We start from the raw sequence: 12,265 nt of genomic DNA, 5'->3' as shown, positions 1-12,265 counted from the left end.
TCTCCATGCTACAGCGCTTGTTTACGGAAAACAGGCGCCCACCTGTGCTAATTAACTATCTAGCATGCTCCAAACACATGTGTGTAAGCATAACTCGGGAAGTGTAGCGGAAGTGTAGTTTGTCAGATGGAGGCACCCATAGCTATATGGATCTATGCAAAACTGTACAGTAAGTGTGTCTTTTTTATTTGAAGGATGTCACGGTTTCGGCCGAGGCTGCTCCTCCTCCTTGTTCGGGCAGGTTTCGGCGGTCGTCGTCCCCGGAGTACTAGCTGCCACCGATCTATGTTTCATGTTCGTTTGGTTTTGTCTTGATGTTGTACACCTGTGTCTAGTTAGTCCTCATTAGTGTCCTATTTAGTTCCCGTTGTGTGTGTCAGGTGTTGTGTGTGATTGCTCTTCTGTTTGGTGTTCTGAGCTACGTGTTTCCCTCCATTGTTTTGGAGAGGTTTTCGCACATGTTAGTGCGCCTATTGTTTGACGCCTGTGTGCGCCTTTATTCTCGCCTCCGGGCTTGTTTGCTCGTGTACTACGTGAATATTTCACTAAAGTCTTTTGGACTTAGTTTCTGCGTCCTGCACTTGATTCCTGCACCACACCCACCTTCAGCAACCCTGACAAATGATTATTTCTTGCTGATTAAATATAAGGGCAATATGTTTAAAAAGCAATATCGCAAGCAATGATTACAAAAGTTTCTAAACATTAAAAAACAGCGTTGGGATTGTAGTTCACATGAGTCAGTCATGTGCGAAGCTAATCGCTGAAAACTGTAGGGACAAGGCAGAATGCCGCCTAGAGTTTTCGAGAGCTGCAGGGAAACCAAACCAGCCGCGGAAATGGTAGATAAAGGACCACAGCAGCTTAAGGAGGACAAATAAAGGGGTGGTGATCAAAAGAAGCCTGCTATGTCTTCCCAACAATAGTGGATGTCAAGGTCCAACAGTTTTGTGCCTTTCATGAACATTTGCAGACAAAATCATGAGCGTTAACGACTTGTGTTTGGTTGTTGATCTTCATCCACTGGATGAACCAAGTATTGATACAGTCATAGGTGAAAGGGTTATCTTGCATTTTCACAAAATTTAAGGCAGGAATAGAGCCAGTGGTGCGTGTCGCCAGTCCGGCCCGTTCCTGCTCCTCGCACCAAGCCAGTGGTGCATGTGTCCAGTCCGGCACGGCCCGTGCCCGTTCCACCGGTGCCTGATCCAGCTCCGGTCAGCTGCTCCACTCCGGAGCCAGAGCAGTCCGCTCCACCGGTGCCTGATCCAGCTCCGGTCAGCTGCTCCACTCCGGAGCCTGAGCAGTCCGCTCCACCGGTGCCTGATCCAGCTCCGGTCAGCTGCTCCACTCCGGAGCCAGAGCAGTCCGCTCCACCGGGGTCCAGTTCAGCTCCGGTCAGCTGCTCCACTCCGGAGCTAGAGCAGTCCGCTCCACCGGTGCCAGATCCAGCTCCGGTCAGCTGCTCCACTCCGGACCCAGAGCAGTCCGCTCCACCGGGGTCTAGTCCAGCTCCGGTCAGCGGCTCCATTCCAGCGCCAGAGTAGTCCGTTCCACCGGGGTCTAGTCCAGCTCCGGTCAGCAGCTCCACTCCGGAACCAGAGTCGTCCGCTCCACCGGGGTCCAGTCCAGCTCCGGTCAGCAGCTCCACTCCGGAACCAGAGCAGTCCGCTCCACCGGGGTCCACTTCAGCTCCGGTCAGCTACTCCACTCCGGAGCTAGAGCAGTCCGCTCCACCGGTGCCTGATCCAGCTCCGGTCAGCTGCTCCACTCCGGAGCCAGAGCAGTCCGCTCCACCGGTGCCTAGTCCAGCTCCGGTCAGCGGCTCCAGTCCAGACGCAGACGTCAGCCCCTCTCCAGGTTCGGGGTCTCCCACGCCAGGGTCCAGACATGGCTTGGTACATCGTGGGAGGAAGGGAGGGGAAGCAGCGCGCCGAGGTCCAGACCAGACCAGGGGCGCAACGGGGAGGCTGAGAGAATGTGGTTGTCACGCCCGGAGCCGGATCCGCCTCCGAGGCGGAATGCCCACCCGGACCCTACCCTGTTATGTTATTTGTGAGGTCGGAGTCCGCACCTTTGGGGGGGGGGGGTACTGTCACACCCTGACGTATGGGACTCTAGTATGTTGAGTCAGGGTGTGGAGTTCTACGTTGTATTTTCTATGTTCTCATTCTAGGTTGTGTATTTCTATGTTTGGCCGGGTGTGATTCCCAATCAGAGGCAGCTGTCGCTCATTGTCTCTGATTGGGGATCATACTTAAGTAGCCTGTTGGCACTCATTAGTTGTGGGATCTTGTTCCGTGTTTAGCCTGAGGACTTCACGTTACGTTGTTGTTTTGTTCGTGTGTTTATCGTTGAAATAAACATGTATGCATTTCACGCTGCGCCTTGGTCTGACCCGTCCTTAAACGAGCGTGACAGGTGGATGGATTATCTTGGCAAAGGAGAAATGCTCACTAACAAGGATGTAAACAAATTTATGCACAGAATTTGAGAGAAATATGCTTTTTGTGCTGTATATACACTACCATTCAAAAGTTTGGGGTCACTTAGAAATGTCCTTGTTTTCCATGAAAACATACATGAAATGAGTTTGAATTGGAAATATAGCCAAATGAATAGGAAATGTAGTCATTGACAAGGTTAGAAATAATGATTTTTAATTGAAATAATGATTGTGTCCTTCAAACTTTGCTTTCGTCAAGGAATCCTCCATTTGCAGCAATTACAGCCTTGCAGACCTTTGGCATTCTAGTTGTCAATTTGTTGAGGTAATCTGAAGAGATTTCACTCCATGCTTCCTGAAGCACCTCCCACAAGTTGGATTGGCTTGATGGGCACTTCTTACGTACCATACAGTCAAGCTGCTCCCACAACAGCTCAATAGGGTTGAGATCCGGTGACTGTGCTGGCCACTCCATTATAGACTGAATACCAGCTGGCTGCTTCTTCCCTAAATAGTTATTGCATAGTTTGGAGCTGTGCTTTGGGTCATTGTCTTGTTGTAGGAGGAAATTGGCTCCAATCAAGCATCGTCCACAGGGTATGACATGGCGTTGCAAAATGGAGTGATAGCCTTCCTTATTCAAGATCCGTTTTACCCTGTACAAATCTCACACCACCAAAGCAACCCCAGACCATCACATTGCCTGTACCATGCTTGACAGATGGCATCAAGCACTCCTCCAGCATCTTTTCATTTGGTCTGCGTCTCACAAATGTTCTTCTTTGTGATCTGAATACCTCAAACTTCGATTTGTCTGTCCATAACATGTTTTTCCAATCTTCCTCTGTCCAGTGTCTGTGTTCTTTTGCCCATCTTAATCTTTTCTTTTTATTGGCCAGTCTGAGATATGGCTTTTTCTTTGCAACTCTGCCGAGAAGGTCAGCATCCCGGAGTCGCCTCTTCACTGTTGACGTTGAGACTGGTGTTTTGCGGGTACTATTTAATGAAGCTGCCAGTTGAGGACCTGTGAGGTGTCTGTTTCTCAAACTAGATACTCTAATGTATTTGTCATCTTGCTCAGTTGTGCACCGGGGCCTCCCACTCCTCTTTCTATTCTGGTTAGAGCCAGTTTGCGCGGTTCTGTGAAGGCAGTAGTAATAATAATAATAATAATATGCCATTTAGCACACAGCGTTGTACGAGATCTTCAGTTTCTTGGCAATTTCTCGCATGGAATAGCCTTCATTTCTCAGAACAAGAATAGACTGATGAGTTTCAGAAGAAAGTTATTTGTTTCTGGCCATTTTGAGCCTGTAATCGAACCCACAATTGCTGATGCTCCAGATACTCAACTAGTCTCAAGAAGGCCAGTTTTGCTTCTTTAATCATCACAACAGTTTTCAGCTGTGCTAACATAATTGCAAAAGGGTTTTCTAATGATCAATTAGCCTTTTCAAATGATAAACTTGGATTAGCAAACACAACGTGCCATTGGAACACAGGACTGATGGTTGCTGATAATGGGCCTCTGTACGCCTATGTAGATATTAAATAAAAAATCAGCCGTTTCCAACTACAATAGCCATTTACAACATTAACAATGTCTACACTGTATTTCTGATCAATTTTATGTTATTTTAATGGACAGAAAAATTGCTTTTCTTTCGAAAACAAGCACATTTCTAAGTGACCCCAAACTTTTGAACGGTAGTGTGTGTATATATATATATATATATATATATATATATATATATATATATATATATATACAGTTGAAGTCGGAAGATTACATACACTTAGGTTCAACCACTCCACAAATTTCTTGTTAACAAACTATAGTTTTGGCAAGTCGGTTAGGACATCTACTTTGTGCATGACACAAGTAATGTTTCCAACAATTGTTTACAGACAGATTATTTCACTTATAATTCACTGTATCACAATTCCAGTGGGTCAGAAGTTTACATACACTAAGTTCACTGTGCCTTTAAACAGCTTGGAAAATTCCAGAAAATGATGTCATGGCTTTAGAAGATTCTGATAGGCTAATTGACATAATTTGAGTCAATTGGAGGTGTACATGTGGATGTATTTCAAGGCGTACCTTCAAACTCAGGGCCTCTTTGCTTGACATCATAATAAAATCAACAGAAATCAGCCAAGACCTCAGAAAACAAATTGTAGACCTCCACAAGTCTGGTTCATCGTTGGGAGCAATTTCCAAACGCCTGAAGGTACCACGTTCATCTGTACAAACAATAGTACGCAAGTATAAACACCATGGGACCACGCAGCCGTCATACCGCTCAGGAAGAAGACGCGTTCTGTCTCCTAGAGATGAACATACTTTGGTGCAAATCAATCCCAGAACAACAGCAAAGGACCTTGTGAAGATGCTGGATGAAACAGGTACAAAAGTATCTATATCCACAGTAAAACAAGTCCTATATCGACATAACCTGAAAGGCCACTCATTAAGGAAGAAGCCACTGCTCCAAAACCGCCATAAAAAAGCCAGACTACGGTTTGCAACTGCACATGGGGACAAAGATCGTACTTTTTGGAGAAATGTCCTCTGGTCTGATGAAACAAAAATATAACTGTTTGGACATAATGACCATCGTTATGTTTGGAGGAAAAAGGTGGGGAATTGCAAGCCGAAGAAAACCATCCCAACCGTGAAACACAGGGGTGGCAGCATCATGCTGTGGGGGTGCTTTGCTGCAGGAGGGACTGGTGCACTTCACAAAATAAATGGCATCATGAGGAAGGAAAATTATGTGGATATATTGAAGCAACATCTCAAGACATCAGTCAGGAAGTTAAAGCTTGGTCGCAAATGCGTCTTCCAAATGGACAATGACCCCAAGCATACTTCCAAAGTTGTGGCAAAATGGCTTAAGGACAACAAAGTCAAGGTATTGGAGTGGCCATCACAAAGCCCTGACCTCAATCCTATAGAACATTTGTGGGCAGAACTGAAAAAGCGTGTGCGAGCAAGGAGGCCTATAAACTTGATTCCATTACAGGAGGAATGGGCCAAAATTCATCCAACTTATTGTGGGAAGCTTGTGGAAGGCTACCCGAAACGTTTGACCCAAGTTAAACAATTTAAAGGCAATGCTACCAAATACTAATTGAGTGTATGTAAACTTCTGACCCACTGGGAATGTGATGAAAGAAATAAAAGCTGAAATAAATAATTCTCTCTACTATTATTCTAACATTTCACATTCTTAAAATAAAGTGGTGATCCTAACTGACCTGACAGGGCATTTTTACTAGGATTAAATGTCAGGAAATGTGAAAAACTGAGTTTAAATGTGTTCGGCTAAGGTGTATGTAAACTTCCGACTTCAAGTGTATATATATTTGTGTACCTTTATTTTAGCAGGGAGTCACCATTGAGACCTGTGTCTCTTTTTCAAGGGAGTCCTGCATATAAGTTACAATTTAAAAATAAATAAAAATAAAATAAAACAAGTTAAATACAGCACAGCACAAATTGCACAGACAAACATAAATATACACAATGTTCACAAAACAGAATCAACTAAAACAAACACATTATTCATTAGAAAATTCCTCTGTCCACTAAGGCATCTGTGGGTTTTTGAAGATTATTCCAAACATATGGAGCAGAAAAACTAAAGGCCGATATACCTACAGTGGGGGAGAAAAGTATTTAGTCAGCCACCAATTGTGCAAGTTCTCCCACTTAAAAAGATGAGAGAGGCCTGTAATTTTCATCGTAGGTACACGTCAACTATGACAGACAAAATGAGAAAAAAAATCCAGAAAATCACATTGTAGGATTTTTAATGAATTTATTTGCAAATTATGGTGGAAAATAAGTATTTGGTCAATAACAAAAGTTTCTCAATACTTTGTTATATACCCTTTGTTGGCAATGACACAGGTCAAACATTTTCTGTAAGTCTTCACAAGGTTTTCACACACTGTTGCTGGTATTTTGGCCCATTCCTCCATGCAGATCTCCTCTAGAGCAGTGATGTTTTGGGGCTGTCGCTGGGCAAACACGGACTTTCAACTCCCTCCAAAGATTTTCTATGGGGTTGAGATCTGGAGACTGGCTAGGCCACTCCAGGACCTTGAAATGCTTCTTACGAAGCCACTCCTTCGTTGCCCGGGCGGTGTGTTTGGGATCATTGTCATGCTGAAAGACCCAGCCACGTTTCATCTTCAATGCCCTTGCTGATGGAAGGAGGTTTTCACTCACAATCTCACGATACATGGCCCCATTCATTATTTCCTTTACACGGATCAGTCGTCCTGGTCCCTTTGCAGAAAAACAGCCCCAAAGCATGATGTTTCCACCCCCATGCTTCACAGTAGGTATGGTGTTCTTTGGATGCAACTCAGCATTCTTTGTCCTCCAAACACGACGAGTTGAGTTTTTACCAAAAAGTTCTATTTTGGTTTCATCTGACCATATGACATTCTCCCAATCCTCTTCTGGATCATCCAAATGCACTCTAGCAAACTTCAGACGGGCCTGGACATGTACTGGCTTAAGCAGGGGGACACGTCTCGCACTGCAGGATTTGAGTCCCTGGCGGCGTAGTGTGTTACTGATGGTAGGCTTGTGATCATTTTGACCCCACGGGGTGAGATCTTGCGTGGAGCCCCATATCGAGGGAGATTATCAGTGGTCTTGTATGTCTTCCATTTCCTAATAATTGCTCCCACAGTTGATTTCTTCAAACCAAGCTGCTTACCTATTGCAGATTCAGTCTTCCTAGCCTGGTGCAGGTCTACAATTTTGTTTCTGGTGTCCTTTGACAGCTCTTTGGTCTTGGCCATAGTGGAGTTTGGAGTGTGACTGTTTGAGGTTGTGGACAGGTGTCTTTTATACTGATAACAAGTTCAAACAGGTGCCATTAATACAGGTAACGAGTGGAGGACAGAGGAGCCTCTTAAAGAAGAAGTTACAGGTCTGTGAGAGCCAGAAATATTGCTTGTTTGTAGGTGAACAAATACTTATTTTCCACCATAATTTGCAAATAAATTCATTAAAAATCCTACAATGTGATTTTCTGGATTTTTCCAAGTCACTCGGCTCTGTCATGTCCTCACATGGTCTCTCCTATCACAGCGGATGACACTCAACTACTTTTCTCCTTCTCCCTTCTGACACCCAGGTGGTGACATCTCAACTTGGATGTCGGGGGGAAGGCCTGCCTGCTCAAAGACCTCTCCATCATGGTTGACAACTCCACAGTGTCGCCCTCCCAGAGTTCAAAGAACCTTGGCGTGACCCTGCACAACGCCCTGTCGTTCTCTGCAAACATCAAAGCAGTGACTCGCTCCTGCAGGTTCATGCTCTACAACATCCGTGGAGTACAACCCTACCTCACACAGGAAGCGGCGCAGGTCCTAATTCAGGCACTTGTCCTCTCCCATCTGGACAACTGCAACTCACTGTTGGCTGGGCTCCCCGCTTGTGCCATTAAACCCCTGCAACCTATGCAGAATGCTGCAGCCCACCTGGTTTTCAACCTTCCCAAGTTCTCTCATGTCACGCCGCCCCTCCGCACACTCCACTGGCTTCCAGTCAAAGCTTGCATCCATTACAAGACCATGGTGCTTAATTACGGAACAGCAAGAGGAACTGTCCCTCCCTACCTTCAGGCTATGCTCAAACCCTACACCTCAACCCTCTCCGTTCTGCTACCTCAGGTCTCTTGGCCCTCCCACCCCTACGGGAGCACAGCCCAGTCCAAGCCCTTCTCTGTCCTGGCACCCCAATGGAGGAACCTGTTTTATTAGCTCTGATTTACCCTTTTTGATATAATTTGATCCCATATACACTACGACAGCAGCAGCCCTTGGCTGCTGATGTAGGACGGACAGAAGAAATCCTGTGATATCCTTCACGGTAGTCCCCAGGTAGCACAGGGTTTCTGCTCCAGGAACCGAGATGTGCCTCACCATGGAGCTACCAATGATGATGGCTGGAGGAAGGTGAGTGGCTGTGGACTTCCGGCCTTTTCTGTGCCTCCTTGAGGACCGACGGGGGACGGAGGACCCACATCATCAATTGAAGCAGGTGGGCGAAACTGTTGATCAGCAGGATGGGCTCCCCCAAAGCCGTTCACCAAAGACCGCTGCCTTGCGTTGGGCTTACGGTGTGTGGCGTGCCTCCACTGGGATGCCGGATTGATAACCGCGGCATCCACCAGCACCTCATAAAGCATCCTTGCTCCTTTATTCTCCAAGAGGGGTGGGGAGGGGGGGCCGGGATGGGAGGAGGGGTAGGATGGGAAGGACGGGTGAGATGGGAGAGGTGACTTCACTAGGGAGGGGTCTCTGCAGGGCAGCCCTGGCCAGCCAGTCGGAGAGTGGCGATACAGTGGCGAGGCAGTAGCACGACGAACAGGCTGAGGAGTAGAAAATAAAAAGGTCTTAGAGTGGGACCTAACCAGGATACACTGCAATGTCTCAATTTGCTTACTCTGGATGTCCAGCTCAGACATATATATTTCTCAATAAGCTGATAGTTTCCACATTGGAAATTTGGCCAGTCAATATTATCCTGGAACTGTGCAAAATAGGTGCAGCTCCTATATGGGATGAAACGTTCACAGTACTCTTTGAAGGTCGTAGCCGCCAATCTGGAAAAGTCCGTTTCCCCGTATGGCGGAAAGTGGTAGACGCCATTTTGGAAAAAGTCTGTTAAAATTCACACAAATAAAATAGGTTTGCGAGGAATCAACTAAAAGTAAATCAATCCACACAGTGTGATAGTTAGTTTGATTGAATCGCACAGTTTGTAGGATCACCACAGTTATAGGCAGCAAGCCAGAAACCACAGACTAGAAAACAGCCAGCACTAGGACCCACAATAAACACAACCAAGGCACAAAATCTGCCAGCATAACAACAGCAAGGAGAGAGTGGTAACTTACGCCTTGATCACACCGACAGTGTCATTGCGTTTTGGTACACCAGAAGTACATTCATTTCCAATGGAACACGGCATTTGACTTGCAGCATTGCATTCCAGAGGCAGCTACAGTGCGTTCTGAGTAGTGCATACGTTGATTTATCAAACGTATACATCAAATTGTATGCGTAGATGGCTTGACAGAAATGGTAGCAGAAGGCGAATGTTTTTCGACTATTTTGACATCAATAATGATGTTGTTTTCTGTCCGTCTGAGTGTCGTAAGTGTAGGTAAGTGGCAGGCAATATCAATGACAGTCTTGACCCTATCTTCGCCTATATGATAAACATTCAATTTAGCTAATGAGGAGTTGAAGCTCTGCACCACTATACTCATCCCCTCCAAAGACATGCTGATGTTGATCAAGTCAAGATCGGAAACGTTTCTCAGAGAATATCTGTCTGGAACATCCCACTAGGCAAAAACTGGTTGAATCAACGCTGTATCGTGTTGTGCTCCTGATGCTGCTCCACCCTACTATACACGCTCCTAACCAGTCACCTACCCCTCGTGTGACCTGCATGTGACCTTCCTCCACTGGATCTGCTTCACCCCTGTAGTTTCTCCCTCCCCCCCTCTGTGGCCTTCATCCACTGGATCTGCTGGAGTTTTCCATTGTGATTTTAGGTCATTAAGCCATGTTAAGCCTTCGGAATCTCCCCCATCTGATATGGTCCAAAGACCTGGACAAGATGGCCATCCACTCCAAATCCTGCGGGTACCATCTTGATAAGTTTGTTGTTGTTGACAGGACTGTAAACACACTGAAACGCTGAGGCCTGGGACATACAGAACTACATTGGTGGTGGTGATGGTGGTTTTTGAGCACAGATTAGAAATACCTGAAATAGCTTAGTACTTCCTTGTTTCTCCAAAAACATCCACTGTAAGGAAATGAAGTAGTGTTGCTTTGCTCATGTGTTCAATTTCATGTAACAGGAAAGTATTCACACCCCTTGACTTTTTCCACATTTTATAGCCTCTGTCCATGCTATAATGTTGTCTCTGTTACAGTTGATATGACTTTAACCCCTGTCGTCACTAGACTGAAGCTTCTTCCCATTATGCCCTGGCTTCTGTGTCAACTGCCAACTGTTCCTGCCTCTGTCAGAGTTCCCAATTGGATTGGAGCTTCATTGAACTGGACCCTTAAGACTACATCAGGCCTGCCTCCATCGGATTCATAAACAGATGCAGGGACTGATCTCTCGACATGGACAAATGACTTACCTTAAGGGTCACATAAAATCTGAACATTCAGTTCACTTGCCAGATAAAGATAGACTCTTCATTTGGTTCCTCTTCCTTTCAGGTTTCATCCTTAAATGTGTGGGAAGTATCTGCCTTGTCAGCATATTCTTTGAGAGCTCTGTGACAAACAACTTTTTTCAAAGCGCTACACTACAAATAAAAGCAGTCAAAGTGATGTCTTTGAGCTGTTTTTTTTACTGTCTTGTTTGTACTTACTTGTAGTTACTGTATATCCCTATTATGTCAAGTTTATATACTGTATAGATGGACATTTGTAACCTGTAGATTAAACTACAAGTATGTGGGTTGTTGTGCCCTACTGTGATACAAAATGCAATTGTATGCATGGACTGTCCCTGTAAGGTCTAATAAATAACTAAACATGGAAAGTCCATCGGCCAAAATGACATCAAGCACAATAACACATTGCTATTAACTCAGAAGAAGATTTTGGATCTCAACTGATTTTATAAAGACATTCAACTGACTAGAAACTGAACATTTCTTTCTCCCCCAAAAAACAATGTCAATGTCATATTTTAAAACACTACATGGTAACATACAGTAATTCAAAGACCAACCCACTCCTCTAAAATACAGACAAGGCAACCAAAACAACACAATACATTTTACTGCATCAGAGACCCATTTAAAGAACCCATGGGAGCACATTCATAGTGGACATATAACGTATGCAGACGGACTTGACTTGGAATCGTCTTAATAATGTAATTTTCTGGTTGTGAACTGTTTTTCTGGTCGAGAAAAAATTATATAACCACATTACAACCAACTGGTCTCTGTTACAACCTGGTAAAAACATTATTTTCATGACAAGAAAACCTAATAATAAAGACGTCATATTTTGGTTGTTATCTGGTCAGATTACAACTAGACAAAGACATATTTTTCTGGTTGCTAAAGATACATTAACTTCTGCATAAACTTTCACACAACCAGTGTACAACCTGACCATGACGTCATAAAATAGATTATACTGACATCATTGAAACCAGTTTTGCCGATTGGGTTACCTGTCAGATCAAGCCTGACATTGGGTGAGTTACTACTGATCAATAACGTGTCTCCCTGACATCACACAGAGCTGTTATCATTTACCACGTCTCATTACTAATCCTGATCATTTCAGGAGTATTGGCTTTGGCTTAGGTGATACATTCAATCATGGAAAATGAAATTATCAAATCATTTAGACTTAAGTTGGAAAGGGGACATTCTCACTGATGATAAGTTTAAGGTTTAGGGGCGTTCAACTGGTTGGCATATGCTGGTTGGCATATGGGTGCCTACTGCCTATCAGTGATGCTCCACTTCTGAGCTGAGTAGCTAGGTGGTGCAGTTGTTCCCTTTCAGATAGACAACTGAGTGGAACCACCCAAAAACACCAGAGAACAAAAGGCAAAAGAGTACAGTACAGTTTGTTGTAACATGTTTGCAAATAACAAGCCAAAGCAGTATCCTCAGAGAGTCAACTTTGAGATTCTATGGTTATATCATATCCATTTAAATATACTGAACAAAAATATAAATGCAACGCATATAAGGAAATCAGCAAATTAAAATAAATAAATTAGACCCT

The sequence above is a fragment of the Coregonus lavaretus genome, assembly GCF_964263955.1.
Source record: "Coregonus lavaretus genome assembly, chromosome: 7".
Classification (NCBI taxonomy): Eukaryota; Metazoa; Chordata; class Actinopteri; order Salmoniformes; family Salmonidae; genus Coregonus; species Coregonus lavaretus.
Note: the sequence above shows the minus strand (reverse complement) of the source record.